The 18021-nt window shown below is 39.1% G+C and overlaps 1 non-coding gene across 1 annotated transcript; it reads right to left on the bottom strand.

Annotated features, from left to right (window-relative positions):
* Positions 1–3919: 3919 nt before the first annotated feature.
* LOC117276172 (U6 spliceosomal RNA) lies at positions 3920–4021 on the bottom strand. The gene has a single exon (XR_004506411.1). It is a non-coding gene; the product is annotated as a U6 spliceosomal RNA (small nuclear RNA).
* Between the last annotated feature and the right edge of the window lie 14000 nt (positions 4022–18021).

Raw genomic sequence — 18021 nt, 5'->3', positions numbered from 1 at the left:
ATATATATATATATATATATATATATATATATATATATATATATATATATATATATATATATATATAAAATCACCTCAATTTATTACTTCACCATATAAATGGATGCAATTTGGTACAAGCACCAATATATGGATATATAATCAAGCTTTTTCCTCTTACATATAGGCATAATTAGAAATATAGTTTCAGGGAAGCAAGTACTATATTTCTTCTTCTTTTTTCTTTTTTTGATAATGGAGAAATCCTCGTAAAACCAGTGACGTTTAGAACTCGGTGGGTAAATTTTTTTCTTTCCTTTTCCCATTCTACTAAATACATTGTAGTCTCTTTAATTATCTATTGACTCTAATATAGGACCCAGATCCACCGTGATCACTAAAAGCTTATTAGGATTTTTAAGATTTAGATGCTTCAAACACGTATTGATAAGAAAATACAAAATCATGTCAATATTCACACTTAAATAAAAAGTATATTCATACAATCCAAAAATTGGAATAGTCGATCACATGCGTGCAAGGTAACTCCAATACCAATATTATCAAAAAAATTGAGATGATACAAAATGTAAATAGAACTTAAACCTTTTGTTGTTTAAACCTGCGAATACTATAAAAATAACCAATATATTTCCATATATTCCTTTTTTACCAAAAGCAAGTGTTCGGTGTGGATGACTGCATTTAAAAAAATAGCTTTCTTATCTATTGGCAAGTACTACTTTAAAAAACCCTTAACAACCTTTGAAATTATACTATTTGTGGTTTCTTGATATATCCATGTCACAATAATAAGTCCTATAAACAATTTCGTTACCAGTCAGGTTACTAGGGCCTTACAGAATATAAGTTTGGATCTAAATTATTTTTAACTGATGCTGTAATACTTTTTTTGGTAAAGAAAAATTAACCTAAATTGTCGTTCACCCGCAATTACTTAAATTAAAAATAGCTGGCGGAAGTATATTACATGTATAATCCATGTATAATATGCGTCGAATCATTTATAATCTATGTATACCAACTAGAAAAAATAAACAGTAAATCTAACGACTATTTGTGTAAAGATACCAATTAATATGGCAAATGCCTACTTGCGGAGAAAATTGGAAAGAACATGTAGGTTATGCTTATCTAATTATTTTATTAGTTTCTTCGAATTATCTATCTCCGTTTTTGTAATATTCTTATTAGAATCATTGAAAGCTATATGTCATCTTAATAAGTTGGCAAGGTAAGATTTATACCCCTATCAAATTGAAAAGCAACATTAAATTTGAAGAAACGCTCCTCTATATATCAAATAGAAAGTTATATATTTTACGCTAGCCCCAAGTAAAGGGTTAGAACTCTTCTCTTTTTTTGGGGTGTCACGACCCAATTTCACCTATAGGTCGTGATGGCGCTCAACACTAGGGTTAGGCAAGCCAACTTAATAAATTAAGCATTCATTGACAAAATTTAAAACCAAGAGAAATAATAAAACCCAAATTCTATCAATGTGTGTGCCAAGACCTAGTGTCACAAGTGTATGAGCATCTAGTAGATTATACAAAACCTCAAATGTTGTCTGAAATAAAAATAGATAGAATGAAAAACACAAGGAGAGACACTAGTAGCTGTAGAACGGATCAGAAAAATAGCTCACCACTATGTCCCTGCATAACGTGGGTGTAAGACGATAAGTCCCCCATTAGTACATGCCCCAGGTTCTGCATAAAAAGTGCAGCAAGTGTAGTATGAGTACGTAAACAACGTGTACCCAGTAAGTATCAAGCCTAATCTCGAAGTGATAGAGACGAGATGGACGACTTTGACACTCACTATGAGTCAATAATAATAATTGAAATACAATTAAGATATTTAAATCAACATGATTTACAGAATTTACAATAATTTATTTAATCAGCAAAAATAATCAAATTTCCTTCAATTAAAATAATTTTTAATTTATCAATTAAATATCATTTACAGGAATAACAATTAATTCTTTATCAAGCAAGAATAATAATTCATTAAATTCCAAGGATTTTCCAATTTATCAATTAGCTTCGCAAGCTGAAATAAACTATTAAAGTATCGTGTAATTATTATTATTAAGCACGATTTCTGCCGAGGACATATGGCCCGATCCAGAGTGTCGTGTACACTGCCGAGGGACGTGCGACACGATCCATAGATGCATCTATCCTGCCGAGACGTTCGGCCCGCTCCACAAGAAAGGAAGATATTTCTTATCCGCCTCCGGAAGGAGAGTATATTTATTATAGGATAAATTCGGGAGGAAGAACATTTTATTTTGACAATTAATTAATTTAAACAGAAAATCAAGTATATGAGATTTTCATCCTTTAATATATATATATATATATATATATATATATATATATATATATATATATATATCAAATAATATTAATTAAACAAAGAATACAGTTCACACAAGTAAGTCATGCTTTTAGTCCTAAACTACCCGGACTTTAGCGTTAATAGTAGCTACGCACGGACTCGCGTCACCTCATGCGTACGTAGCCCCCACAATTAGCAATAATTATTTAATTTTAATCACCTATGAGGTAATTTTCTCCTCACAAGATTAGACAAGAGACTTACCTCGTCTTGCTCTAATTTAATCCACTAGAAGGCCTTTTCCACGATTATCCAACTCTGCCTGGCTCGAATCTAGCCAAAAGTAATTCGATACAATCACTAAAAATTATAGGAATCAATTCTATAAGAAAATACTACATTTTCAATAACAATTCCGAAATTAATTAAAAATTCATCCGTGGGAGCCACGTCTCGGAATCCGGCAAAAGTTACGAAATATGAACACCCACTCAACCACGAGTCTACCCATACCAAAATCACTAAATTCCGATAACAATTCGGCCCTCAAATCCTCAAATCTATCCAAGAGGGTTTTCAAACTTTTCCAACTCTATTCACCAATTAAATGATAAAAATAGTGATGGATTCGGGTAATTTAACCAATATTGAGTTAAGAACACTTACCACGTTGTTTTCTCTGAAAATCTCCCAAACATCGCCTAAATCCGAGCTCCAAATTGTTTAAAATGGAAAATGGGACGAAGTCTAAACTTAAATTCTCTGCCCAGTGATTTCTTCTACGCGATCGCGAACTTCCTCATGCGATCGCGTAGAACAAATTTTACTGCCCAAACATTAACCCTACACGAACGCATCATGTCCCACGCGATCGCGATGCACCAGGTTCTGACTCTATGCGATCGCATCCCTCTTCACGCGATCGCATAGCACAAACACGTGGCCCAGCTTCCTCTCAAATTTCCCCTACCCAATCGCAAACAATGACACATGATCACGATACACACACTGGCCAATCCTACGCGATCGCGGATGTGTCCATGCGATCGCAGTGAACAAATTCCCAGTTGCCCAAATTAACCCTACGCGATCGCAACGCCATTTACGCGATCGCGTAGAACAAATCCACCTCTGCTTAAATTACTCTACGCGATCGCAGACCAACTTACTCGATCGCGTATAAGGATACCAGAAAAAAATACCAGCAATTATCAGTAGTGTTCCAAAGGCCAAAAGTGATCCGTTAGTCATCCGAAACTCATCCGAGCCCCTCGGGACCTCGGCCAATTGTACCAATAAGTCCCAAAACATCATACGAACTTAGTCGAACCCTCAAATCACATCAAACAACGCTAAAACCACGAATCATTTCCCAATTCAAGCTTAATGAAACTTAAGATTTCCAACATCTACATAATGTACCGAAACCTATCAATTCAAGTCCGATTGACCTCAAATTTTACACACAAGTCATAAATGACATAACAGAGCTATGAAAATTTTCAAAACTGGATTCCGACTCCGATATCAAAAAGTCAACTCCCTGGTCAAACTTCCAAACTTTTTTTAAAAAAATTTGGGCCATTTCTCGATTTGTGCGTGTCATCCTTGCGCAGGGGCCTGCTAATCTTCTCTGTATCGTTCCAATTTTATCGGATGTCCCTGAAGGGACAAAAACTTCCAAACTTAAATTTTTATTTTAGGCATTTCAAGCCTAATTTAACTACGGACTTCCAAATAAAATTTCGAATACGCTCCTAAGTCCAAAATCACCATACCGAGCTATTGAAATCGTCAAAATTCTATTCCGGGGTCATTTTCTCAAAATATTGACCGAAGTCAAACTTAGCACTTTAAGGCCAACTTAAGGAACCAAGTGTTCTGATTTCATCCCAAACACTTCCAAATCTCGAACCAACCATCCCCGCAAGTCATAAATTATTAAAAGCACATACGGGAAGTTTTATTTTAGGAAACGGGATTCTAAAAGTTAAAATGACTGGTTGGGTCATTACGGGAGGGGGGGGGGGGGGAGAGGGGGCACATGGAGGAGAGTTAGACCTAAAACGGCCTTGTTTCCATGGAAAATATAACAAGGGCTTAGATTTAAAGCAAATTACAATGCAAAATGAACCAATATTAACATATGGATTACAATGTATTATACGAGTCCATTACTCAAATGGTCAGTCAACTATCCCAAATTATCTACTAAAGTCACTTTTCTTTCGCTTGAAACAACAAAGTCAATTAACTATGCATATAACACTTAGAAGGTCACTCAACTAGTTTTTCCAAATTTTTGATTGTCAAATGCCTATTTTACCCTCTAAATTATCAAATAATTTTAACTTTTTAAATATTATAATTTTTTCCTCTTTTTAATCTATATTGTGGACTTACCTATAGAATAAATATATTTTATTTATAAAATAAAAAATAAAAAAGTAGTTTTCAGCTCATATAATAACGGAATAATAATATAATTGAGCATAATTTTCAAGAATAATAATGTATATTATTAAAATTCCGTTTTAAATAATTATTATATTACGTGCATGGAATATATATTTTGCAACCATTATATTCTTACATTCTCAATTGTGTAAATAATTGTTTTTCTTAATACTAAAATTATTACGAACAAATTATTCTAATTAATTTTTTTACTATATTCATTATTTTGTTATTCCAGCTTTATATATGCTTCAATACTTTTTATTATTTTTAATTTATAAATAAAATTTGTTTATTATATAGGTAAGTCCATAATATAAATTAAAAAGAAAAAAATCATAATATTAAAAAGTTAAAAATAAATAAAAAGAAGATAAATGTTCATAATTTAGAGGGTAAAATAGGTATTTGGCAATCCAAAATTTTGGAAAATCTAGTTGAATGACCTTCTAAGTGGTATAGGCATAGTTAAGTGACTTTGTTATTAAAAAGGAAAGAAAAATTATTTTAGCAGATAATTTGGAATAGTTGAGAGACTGTAAGCATTTAAATTTTATTGGATTTAAATCCAATAAAATAATTTGGACAATATATTAATATATTAGTTCAAATAAATATTATGGGCTAATATAATTGGATTAATTACTCAAGTCAAATATATATGGATTAAATAAATAAGTCTTAATCCATTGGGTTAGCCCATTTAATTGGGATAAAGTGATGAGCCCACTTCATTAAGCCCGAGATGTCATCTTCCTAGAAGCCCAGTTTGGTGCCATATGACATGGCACGCCAAGTCAAGTGGAAGAGCCAATAAGATCATGCCACGTGTCGAAATGGCAAAGCATGCCAAGTCACATTAAAAGGCTAATGAAATCGTGCCACGTGTGCAAGCGACATGTTCTGGCCAATCAAATGCGGCCTTGTCACACTTCAATTTGATTGGTCGGAAAGGTTTTGTTCTTATCATAACTCTTCCCTCCCACAACTATAAATAGGGGTCTTCATAACTCACAAAAGACACCATAAGTGATAACAAGAATCAAGAAAGAGCTCGTGGATCAAACGTTGCAAATTCCTCCACAGATCATGCCAAGTTCAAGCTCAAAGGCCCTTGAATTTATATTGGAAAAGTAGAATCAGAGGAACCATAGAGATTGTAACACTCAAATATTTGAAATAAAATACTACGATTGTTGCAATATTTTTTGGTCTTGATTTTATTTTCTCGACGCAATTTATTGTCTACAAATTCTGGCACTCCCAGTGGGACAATCTCTACCTCTCATATTAACTTTTCAATCACCAAAGATCAAGAACATCAAAATGGCTTCAAAGAAAATCAACTCCCGACAAACTTCCACTCAGGCTACTAATTCCAAGTTCTATGCTGATGTGAAAAGCATCCTCAATGTTACCTTTGGAAGCTTTGGGCCAGTTACAAGTAGCAAAGTAAGCTCATTAGAACAACAAGCAATCCACGTGTCATCCGCATCAACCCTTATTTTCAGATCTTCATCCTCAAAAGGAGAAAGATCCTCTACGAGTACGACCCAAAAAGGGAATGACGTCGCCAAAAGGATCAAAAACGTTCTTTCCCAACTTAGCTTATCTAAGTCGAAGAAACCTTTCATACAAACCGATGATGATGACTTGAGCGCCGGATCTACTCTACTCTCCAATAATGCGACCTCTGAGTTTTATCCCAATAATTATCTATATCATTCTTGTAACGACCCGGCGGATCATTTTGACTATTTCCATCCCGTTCCACCATTTACTGCCCAAATTGTGAATTACAGTTGTTATTTGGCTTGCCGAGGTAATTGGTTTGGGTTCGGTGAGGTTTTGAAATGATTTGGAGTGCTTAGTTCCAAGGTTTAGAATTTAAGTCATATCTGCGACCACTATGCGATCGCAGAATCACTCTACGGCCCACATAATGGCCGCAAAGTGGATCAGGAGAGGGGCAAGATTGAGGAAAATCTGCGGTGCACTATGCGACCGCATACTTGTTTTGCGGTGCATTATGCGATCGCAGAACAAGCATGCGGGCCGCATAATGACCGCAGACCGGGTCAGTAACGCCCAGCTTTGGAGGCCAAATTATGGGGTCGGTATGCGTACCGCATACCTGTTATGCGATCGCATAACTGCGTCAGAGCTTCCATTCTTTCAAATTTTTGACCCGACCCAACTTTGATTTATAGCCCTTGAAGCTCATTTTTGAGCCAAAATCTGATATTTTAGAGAGAGGTGAGAGCATTTTAGAGAGAGAAAGTGAATACTTAGTGATTTATCCATCAATTCTTGTTCAAGGTTTGAAGATTTCACAAGGATCTTGCTAGGGCTTCAAAGAAGTAAGAATTTCTTTCCCTAATTCTTCAATTTCGGGTTTGGAGTAAAGATGTGTGATTAATAGTATGATTCTTGGGTGTAGAGTATTTTATATACATACCAATAAGGTTGTGGAAAGATTGTTAAGTTCAAATGGGTAAGGATTTGGTTGAAAATGGTAGAAATCTTCATAGATTTTAATTGAAGATTTGAGGGTCGAGTTGGTGTCGGATTTTGGTGAAATTTATATGGTTGGACTCGTGGTTGGATGAGCATTCATATTCTATAACTTTTGTCGGGTTCCGATACATGGGCGCCACGAGCAATATTTTTGAGTTAATTTCCGATTTTATTGGAAAGATTAGTATCTCCTTATGGAATTAATTACAATAATTGGTATTGACTGAATCAAATAAATTGTGGCTAGATACGAGGCTTTCGGAGACCAATTCTCATAGAAAGGGCATAGCGGAATAAAGAATTTCACGGGTTAAGGTAAGTAACAATTATAAATCTGGTCCTGAGGGTATGAAACCCCGAATTTTGGTATCATGTGATTATTTTGGAGGTGGCGCACATGCTAGGTGACGGGCGTGTGAGCGTGCAGCGAGGGGATTGTGACTTGGTCCATCCCGGGAAACTGTAAAGTTGAATAATTTATTGTTAGCTATATGATCTCTATGTGTTGAAGAAATTTGACTATAAATGGTGTTAGAAGTCATGCTTAGGCTATATTATAGTACTGTTGAGAACCGTAGAGGTCGCGTACTTGTTAAAGTGTTTGCTAATTGCTGTGTTGTACTAAGTCATGATTTTTCTTGCGTATTATACCTCAGCCTTTCTGGATATTTGTTGATATACTATGTTATCTTTGTTTGGGCTAATCTTTGTGATTTCTGAGAGCCCGAGAGACTTGAGAGGTTGAGGACTGAGTGAGGCCGAGGGCCTGTCGATGAGGTAAGGATATTATGGCACGTGAGTTCTCCGTGCAGGATATTATAGAACGTGAGTTGTCCGTGCATCACGTTAGTTGTCTGTGCATATTATGGCGCTTGGGCTGTAGGAGCCCCTCCGGAGTCTGTACACACCCCTAGTGAGCGCGGGTACCCATTGAGTGTGAGTGTTGAGGGCTGAGAGCCGATTGGTTGAGCTGTTGTGATAAGTTGAGTTATTGTTGCCTGAGAGGCTGTACTTGCTTTACATTTGTTGTTGCACTTGGTTGCTATCTGTCATTTTTGTAAAATCTCTGAAAGAATTTATATCCGGATTACTTGAAATTGAACTGTATAAAATTGATTTGACTTAAACTGCCGGATTTGAAAGCATGTCTATTCTTTGCTGTAACTACTAAAAGTGAACTATGACTTTGTAGCTCATCATTATCTTCAGTTCCTTAGTTATTATTGTTACTTGCTGAGTTAGTTGTACTCATACTACACCCTACACTTTGTGTGTAGATCCAGGTGTTCCTGAACATAGCGGGTGTTGATCATTTTGCGCAGTTGATTTTCAGGAGATTTTGAGGTAGCTGCCATGTTCCGCAGACCTTGTCTCCCTTCTCTATCTCCTTGTATACTATATTTGGTCTCAGACTATTATAGACCATATTTTCCAGACTTGTACTCATATTAGATGCTCATGTACTCAGTGACACCAGGTTTTGGGGAATGTTCGTATTTGTATTTGGGAGATTTTATATTGTATTTAAATATTATATTTTCAAACTTAAAAGGAAATATGGTTAAGTAACATTAACGACTTGCCTAGTATCGAGATAGGCGCCATCATGACTGGTGAGATTTTGGGTCGTGACAAGTTGGTATCAGAGCCTAGGTTACATAGGTCTCACGAGTCATGAGCAGGTTTAGTAGAGTCTTGCGGATCGGTACAGAGACGTCTATACTTATCTTCGAGAGGCTGCAGAACCCTTAGGAAAATTTCACTTTCTTGTATTCTGTCGTGCGAATCTGTTGATTTTGGAAACTAAATTTCTACTATTCTACTCTCTCATAGATGGTGAGGACATGTACTACCGGATTAGACGGTCAGCCTCCAGTGCCACCAGTTAGGGCCGCAAGAAGCCGGGGCCATGGTAGAGGCCGGGGTCGAGGTAGAGGTAAAGGTGTAGCTCGTACCACAGTTGGACCAGCACCTGTAGTACCACCAGTTGCTCCAGCTCAGGAGCAGATTCCAGATATAGCTGAGCCGACAGGATCAGCTCAGGCACTAGCTGTGCCCATTGAGATTCCAGGCCTTCAGGAGACTTTGTCCTAGATATTGGCAGCTTGCACTGGTCTAACTCAGGTGGTTTAGGCTCAGGCCACGCCTGCCACTTCTCAGGCCGGGGGAGGTACTCATACCCCCGTTGCCCGTACTCCAGACCAGGTAGTACATGGACTTCAGATACCGGGGGCACTACCAGCCCAGCTGGTTACAGCTTCTTAGGCCCCGATAGTTTCTGTTATGGCAGATGATGAGCAGAGAAGACTTGAGAGATTTGAGAGGCTTCGACCTCCATCTTTTAGCGGTGCTGAGTCAGAGGATGCCAGGGTTTTCTGGATAAGTGTCAGCGGATGCTTCGGACAGCAAGTATTCTGGAGACAAGTGGGGTCTCATTCACTACTTTTTAGTTTTCTGGGGCTGCCTTCAGATGGTGGGAGTCTTACGAGAGGGGTAGGCCGGTCAGTGCAGCACCCCTTACCTGGCAGCAATTCTCCGATCTATTCCTGGAGAAGTTCGTACCTCAGTCCCGCAGAGAGGAGTTGCGCAAGCAGTTTGAGCAACTTCTTCAGGGTGATATGTCCGTGACGTAGTATGAGATGAGATTTTTAGAATTGGCCCGTCATGCTATCTGGATGATTCCTACAGCCAAGGAAAGGATCAGGAGGTTCATAGATGGCCTCACTTTTCAGGTGCGATTACTCATGACTAGAGAGAGAGTGTCTGGTGCTACTTTCGACGAGGTTGTTGACATTGCTCGTCAGATTGAGATGGTTCGCAGCTAGGAGCAGGTTGAAAGGGAGGCTAAGAGGCCTCGTGGTTCCGGTGATTTCAGCGGTGTTCCTTTAGGGGGTCAGTTTTACCATGGTAGGGGCCGTTTTTACAGACACGCTCAGGCAGGTCGTCCAGTTCATCATGGTGCATCAGCTAGCCACGGTTCTTACAGTGCTCACTCAGGCCAGTCTTCATTCAGTGCACTACCAGCGTAGAGTTCTCATCATGCCTCGTCTGTTCAGGCTTCTACAGGTAATTCTTTGGGTTATCAGGAGCAGCAGTTCCGTCAGAGGAGGGGTTGTTTTGAGTGCAGAGAATTGGGTCATTTCAAAAGAGATTGTCCTAGGCTGTTGAGTGGGGCTCCACAACAGAGTTCTCAACCAACGACACCAGCACCAGCACCAGCAGTTACACCACCCGCCCAACCAGCTCGGGGTGGGGGTCAGGCAACTAGGGGTCACCCAAGAGGGGGAGGCTGATCAGGTTGCGGTCAGGCCCGATTCTATGCTTTTCCTGCCAAGACAGATGCTGTTGCTTCAGTTGCAGTGATCATAGGTATTGTTTCAGTGTGCCACCAGGAGGCTTCTATATTATATGACCCTGGTTCTACTTATTCATATGTATCATCGTATTTTGCTCATTATCTGGATATTCCCTGTGAGTCCTTAGTTTCACATGTTAGTGTATCTACACCGGTGGGTGATATTATTACTGTGGACTGTGTGTATCGGTCATATGTGGTAACTATTGGGGAACTGGAGACTAGGGTTGATCTTTTATTACTCGGTATGGTTGATTTCGATGTAATCCTGGGTATGGATTGGTTGTCTCCATGTCATGCTATTCTGGACTATCAAGCAAAAATCGTGAAGTTGACCATGCCGGGGTTGCCAAAGGTTGAGTGGAGAGGTTCTCTAGATTTTGTTCCTAGCAAGTTAATTTCTTTTTTGAAAGCCCAACGTATGGTTGGGAAGGGGTGTTTGTCATACTTGGATTTTGTGAGAGATGTTGATGTAGATACTCCTACTATTGATTCAGTACCGGTAGTGAGGGACTTTCCTAATGTATTTCCTACAGACCTGCCGGGTATGCCGCCCGACAGGGATATTGATTTCGGTATTGACTTGGTGCAGGGCACTCAACCTATTTCTATTCCTCCGTATCGTATGGCACCAGCTGAGTTTAAAGAATTAAAAGAGCAACTTCAGGAACTCCTTAAAAAGGGGTTTATTAGGCCTAGTGTATCGCCTTGGGGTGCACCGGTTCTGTTTATGAAAAAGAAAGATGTTACTATGCGGATGTGCATTGATTGTAGGCAATTGAAAAAAGTTACAATCAAAAATAAATATCCCTTGCCACGTATTAATGATTTATTTGACCAGCTTCAAGGAGCGAGGATGTTTTCCAAATTTGATTGAGATCTGGGTATCACCAATTGAAAATTCGGGATTCGGATATACTGAAGACGGCATTCAGAACTCGTTATGGCCACTATGAATTTCTTGTGATGTCTTTTGGGCTAACCAATGCCCCAGCAGCATTTATGCATTTGATGAATAGTGTATTCCAGCCGTATCTTGATTCATTTCTCATGGTATTAATTGATGATATCCCGGTATACTCACGTAGCCAGGAGGAGCATGCACAACACTTGGGTATTGTATTGCAGAGGTTGAGAGAGGAGAAACTTTATGCCAAATTCTCTAAGTGTGAGTTCTAGCTTAGTTCGGTGGCATTTTTGGGGCATATAGTGTCTAGTGAAGGAATTAAGGTGGATCCGAATAAAATAGAGGCAGTTCAGAGTTGGCCCAGACCATCTTCAGTCACTGAGACTCGGAGTTGTTTCGGCTTGGCCGGTTATTATCGTTGCTTCGTGGAGGGTTTCTCGTCTATTACATTGCCTATGACTAAATTGACCCAGAAAGGTACTTAGTTCAGGTGGTCGGATGAATGTGAAAAGAGCTTTCAGAAGCTCAAGACAGCTTTGACTACAGCTCCAGTATTGGTGTTGCCTACAGGTTCGGAGTCTTATACTGTGTATTGTGACACGTCACGTATTGGTCTCGGCGCAGTGCTGATGCAAGACGGTAGGGTGATTGCCTATGCGTCCCGACAGCTAAAGTTACATGAGAAGAATTATCCAGTCCACGATCTTGAGTTAGCAGCTATTGTTTATGCCTTAAACATTTGGCGGCATTACTTGTACGGTGTCCAGTGTGAGGTGTATACCGATCATCGGAGTCTACAACATTTGTTTAAACAGAAGAATCTTAACTTGCGGCAGCGAAGTGGTTGGAGTTGTTAAAGGATTACGATATCACCATTCTCTATCATCCCGGAAAGGCCAATGTGGTGGCCGATGCCTTGAATCGTAAGGCGGAGAGTTTGGGCATCTTATCATACTTACCGGTAGCAGAGAGGCCTTTAGCCTTGGATGTTCAGGCCTTGGCTAATCAGTTTGTTAGATTGGATATTTCCGAGCCGAATTGAGTTTTGGCCTGTGTTGTTTCTCAGTCTTCTTTATATGATCGCATCAGAGTGCGCTAGTATGATGATCCACATCTGCTTGTCCTTAAGGACACGGTTCAGCACGGTGATGCCAAGGAAGTCACTATTGGAGATGACGGTGTATTACGGATGCAGGGCAGGCTATGTGTGCCTAATGTAGATGGTTTGTGTGAGCTGATTCTCCAGGAAGCTGACAGTTCGCGGTACTCTATTCATCCAGGCGCCGCGAAGATGTATCACGATTTGAGATAGCACTATTGGTGGAGGCGGATGAAGAAAGATATAGTTGGGTTTATATCTCGGTGTTTAAATGTCAGCAGGTAAAGTACGAGCATTAGAGACCGGGCGGATTGCTACAGAGACTTGAAATTTCGGAGTGCAAATGGGAGCGTATTACCATGGACTTCGTAGTTGGGCTTCCACGGACATTGAGGAAGTTTGATGCGGTTTGGGTGATTGTGGATCGGTTGACCAAATCCGCGAATTTTATTCCAGTTGGTACTAATTACTCTTCGGAGCGGTTGGCTGAGATTTATATCCGCGAGATTGTTTGCCTACATGGTGTGCTAGTGTCCATCATTTCATATCCGGGCATGCAGTTTACATCACAGTTTTGGAGAGCAGTGGAGCGAGAATTGGGCACACAGGTTCAGTTGAGCACAACATTTCACCCTCAGACAAACGGGCAGTCCGAGCGCACTATTAAAATATTGGAGGATATGCTACGCGCTTGTTTCATTGATTTTGGAGGTTCTTGGGATCAATTTCTGCCACTCACGGAGTTTGCTTACAATAATAGCTACCAGTCAAGCATTCAGATGGCTCCGTATGAAGCTTTATATGGGAGACGGTGTCTGTCTCCGGTGGGTTGGTTTGAGCCGGGTGAGGATAGACTATTGGGTACTGACTTGGTTCAGGATGCTTTAGAGAAGGTTAAAGTAATTCAGGAACGGCTTCGCACGGCACAGTCTAGACAGAAGAGTTAAGCCGACAGGAAGGTTCGTGATGTTGTTCACATGGTTGGGGAGAAGGTTCTGCTCAAGATTTCACCCATGAAGGGTGTGTTGAGGTTCGGTAAGAAGGGCAAGTTGAACCCTCGGTATATTGGGCCTTTTAAGATACTTAATAAAATTGGAGAAGTGGCTTATGAACTTGCCTTGCCACCCAGTCTATCAGGTGTTCCTCCAGTGTTCCATGTATCCATGCTACGAAAGTATGTCGGGGATCCGTCTCATATTTTGGATTTCAGTACAGTGCAGCTAGACGGTAATTTGACTTATGATATGGAGCCGGTGGCCATTTTAGACCGGCAAGTTCGAAAGTTGAGATCAAAGAACATAGCTTTGGTGAAGGTGCAGTGGAGAGGCCAGCCAGTCGGAGAAGCTACTTGGGAGATTGAGCGGGAGATGCGGAGCAAATATCCACATCTATTTGAGGCTTCAAGTATGATTCTAAGCCCGTTCGAGGACGAACGTTTGTTAAGAAGGGGAGAATGTAACGACCCGTCCGGTCATTTTGACTATTTCCATCCCGTTCCCCCATTTACTGCTCAAATTGTGAATTACAGTTGTTATTTGGCTTGCCGGGGTAATTGGTTTGGGTTCGATGAGGTTTTGAAATGATTTGGAGCGCTTAGTTCCAAGGTTTAGAATTTAAGTTGAAAAGGTTGACCGGATGTTAAATTATGTGTAACGACCCCGGAGAAATTTTGCTAAGGAAATTAAGGTTTGGTGGTGCCGAGGTAGATCAATTTTGCAACCATTATATTCTTACATTCTCAATTGTGTAAATAATTTTTTTTCCTTAATACTAAAATTATTACGAACAAATTATTCTAATTAATTTTTTTACTATGTTCATTATTTTATTATTCCAGCATTATATATGCTTAAATACTTTTTATTTTCTTAATTTATAAATAAAATTTATTTATTACATAGGTAAGTCCATAATATAAATTAAAAAGGAAAAAATCTTAATATTAAAAAGTTAAAAATAAATAAATAAAAGATAAATATTTATAATTTAGAGGGTAAAATAGGTATTTGGCAATCCAAAATTTTGGAAAATATAGTTGAATGACCTTCTAAGTGGTATAGGCATAGTTAAGTGACTTTGTTATTAAAAAGGAAAGAAAAATGACTTTAGCAGATAATTTGGAATAGTTGAGTGACTGTAAGTATCTAAATTTTATTGGATTTAAATTTAATAAAATAATTTGGACTATATATTAATTTTATTAGTTCAAATAAATATTATAAGCTAATATAATTAGATTAATTACTCAAGTCCAATATATATGGATTAAATAAATAAGTCTTAATCCATTGGATTAGCCCATTTAATTGGGCTAAAGTGATGAGCCCAATTCATTAAGCCCAAGATGTCATCTTCCTAGAAGCCTTGTTTGGTGCTATATGACGTGGCATGCCAAGTCAAGCAGAAGAGCCAATAAGATCATGCCACGTGTCAAAATGACAAAGCATGCCAAGTCACATTAAAAGGCTAATGAAATCGCGCCATGTGTGCAAGTGACATGTTCTGGCCAATCAAATGCGGCCTTGTCATACTTCAATTTGATTGGTCGAAAATGGTTTGTTCTTATTATAACTCTTCCCTCCCACAACTATAAACAGGGTTCTTCATAACTCAGAAAAGACACCAGAAGTGATAACAAGAAGCAAGAAAGAGCTCGTGGATCAAACGCTGCAAATTCCTCCACAGATCATGCCAAGTTCAAGCTCAAGAACAAAGAACAAATCAAGATCAAGCTGAAAGGCCCTTGAATTTATATTGGAAAAGTAGAATCATAGGAACCATAGAGATTGTAACACTCAAATATTTGAAATAAAATACTACGATTGTTGCAATATTTTTTGGTCTTGATTTTATTTTCTCGACGCAATTTATTGTCTACAAATTCTGGCACGCCTAGTGGGACAATCTCTACCTCTCATCTTAACTTTTCAATCACCAAAGTTCAAGAACATCAAAATGGCTTCAAAGAAAATCAACTCCCGACAAACTTCCACTCAGGCTGCTAATTCCAAGTTCTATGCTGATGTGAAAAGCATCCTCAATGTTACCTTTGGAAGCTTTGGGCCAATTACAAGTAGCAAAGTAAGCTCTTTAGAGCAACAAGCAATCCAAGTGTCATCCGCATCAACCCTTATTTTCGGATCTTCATCATCAAAAGGAGAAAGATCCTCTACAAGTACGACCCAAAAAGGGAACAACGTCGCCAAAAGAATCAAAAACGTTCTTTCCTAACTTAACTTATCTAAGTCGAAGAAACCTTTCATACAAACCGATGATGATGACTTGAGCGCTGGATCTACTCTACTCTCCAATAATGCGACCTTTGAGTTTTATCCCAATAGTTATCTATATCATTCTTGTAAAGATCGGGCCCGTTGTTTTCACTATTTTCATCTTGTTCCCCTATTTACTGCTTAAATTGTGAATTACAGTTGCTATTTGGTTTGACGGGGTAATTGGTTTGGGTTCGGTGAGGTTTTGAAATGATTTGGAGCGTTTAGTTCCAAGTTTTAGAATTTAAGTTGAAAAGGTTGACCGGATGTTAACTTATATGTAACGACCCCAGAGAAATTTTGCTAAGAAAATTAAGGTTTGGTGGTGCTGAGGAAATTAAGGTTTTGGGTTGAACAATGCACCGATTTGTAAAGGAAAATTTTGTCGGAAATTGGTCATTTATGCGACCCCTATGCGGTCGTAGAATTACTCTGCGGACCACATAATGGTCGCAAAGTGGATCAGGAGAGGGGCAAGATTGAGGAAAATCTGCGGTGCACTATGCGACCGCATACTTGTTTTGCGGTGCATTATGCGATCGCAGAACAAGCATGCGGGCCGCATAATGACTGCAGACCAGGTCAGTAACGCCCAGCTTTGGAGGCCAAATTATGCGGCCGGTATGCGTACCGCATACCTGTTATGCAATCGCATATGCAATCGCATAACTGCGTCAGAGCTTCCATTCTTTCTAATTTTTGACCCCACCCAACTTCAATTTATAGCCCTTGAAGCTCATTTTTGAGCCAAAATCAAATATTTTAGAGAGAGGTGAGAGCATTTTAGAGAGAGAAAGTGAAGACTTAGTGATTTATCCATCAATTCTTGTTCAAGGTTTGAAGATTTCACAAGGATCTTGCTAGGGCTTCAAAGAGGTAAGAATTTCTTTCCCTAATTCTTCAATTTCGAGTTTGGAGTAAAGATGGGTGATTAATAGTATGATTCTTGGGTGTAGAGTATCATATATACATACCAATAAGGTTGTGGAAAGATTGTTAAGTTCAAATGGGTAAGGATTTGGTTGAAAATGGTAGAAATCTTCATAGACTTTAATTGAAGATTTGAGGGTCGAGTTGGTGTCGGATTTTGGTGAAATTTTTATGGTTGGACTCCTGGTTGGATGAGCATTCATATTCTATAACTTTTGTCAGTTTCTGATACGTGGGCCCCACGAGTGATCTTTTTGAGTTAATTTCCGATTTTATTGGAAAAAATAGTATCTCCTTATTACAATAATTGGTATTGACTGAATCAAATAAATTGTGGCTAGATACGAGGCTTTCGGAAACCAATTCTCATGGAAAGGGCATAGCGGAATATAGAATTACACGGGTTGAGGTAAGTAACAATTATAAATCTGGTCCTGAGTGTATGAAACCCCGGATTTTGGTATCATATGATCATTTTGGAGGTGGTGCATATGCTAGGTGACGGGCGTGTAAGCGTGCACCGAGGGGATTGTGACTTGGTCTGTCCTGGGAAACTGTAAAGTTGAATAATTTATTGTTAGCTATATGATCTCTATGTGTTGAAGCAATTTGACTATAAATCATGTTAGAAGTCATGCTTAAGATATGCTATAGTACTGTTGAGACCCGTAGAGGTCGCGTGCTTGTTAAAGTGTTTGCTAATTGCTGTCTTGTACTCAGTCATGATTTTCTTGCGTATTATACCTCAGTCTTTCTGGATATTTGTTGATATACTATGTTATCTTTGTTTGGGATGATCTTTGTGATTTCTGAGAGCCCGAGACACTTGAGAGGTTGAGGACTGAGTAAGACCGAGGGCCTGTCGGTGAGGTAAGGATATTATGGCACGTGAGTTGTCCGCGCAGGATATTATAGCACGTGAGTTGTCCGTGCAGCACGTGAGTTGTCCGTGCAGATTATGGCACTTGGGCTGTAGGAGCCCTTCCGGAGTCTGTACACACCCCTAGTGAGTGCAGGTACCCATTGAGTGTGAGTGCTGAGGGCTGAGAGCTGAGTGGTTGAGCTGTTGTGATAAGTTGAGTGACTGTTGCCTGAGAGGCTGTACTTGCTTTACTTTTTTTGTTGCACTTGGTTG

Source organism: Nicotiana tomentosiformis, chromosome 1, assembly GCF_000390325.3.
Source record: "Nicotiana tomentosiformis chromosome 1, ASM39032v3, whole genome shotgun sequence".
NCBI classification, from domain to species: Eukaryota; Viridiplantae; Streptophyta; class Magnoliopsida; order Solanales; family Solanaceae; genus Nicotiana; species Nicotiana tomentosiformis.
This window is presented reverse-complemented; position numbering and strand designations above follow the sequence as displayed.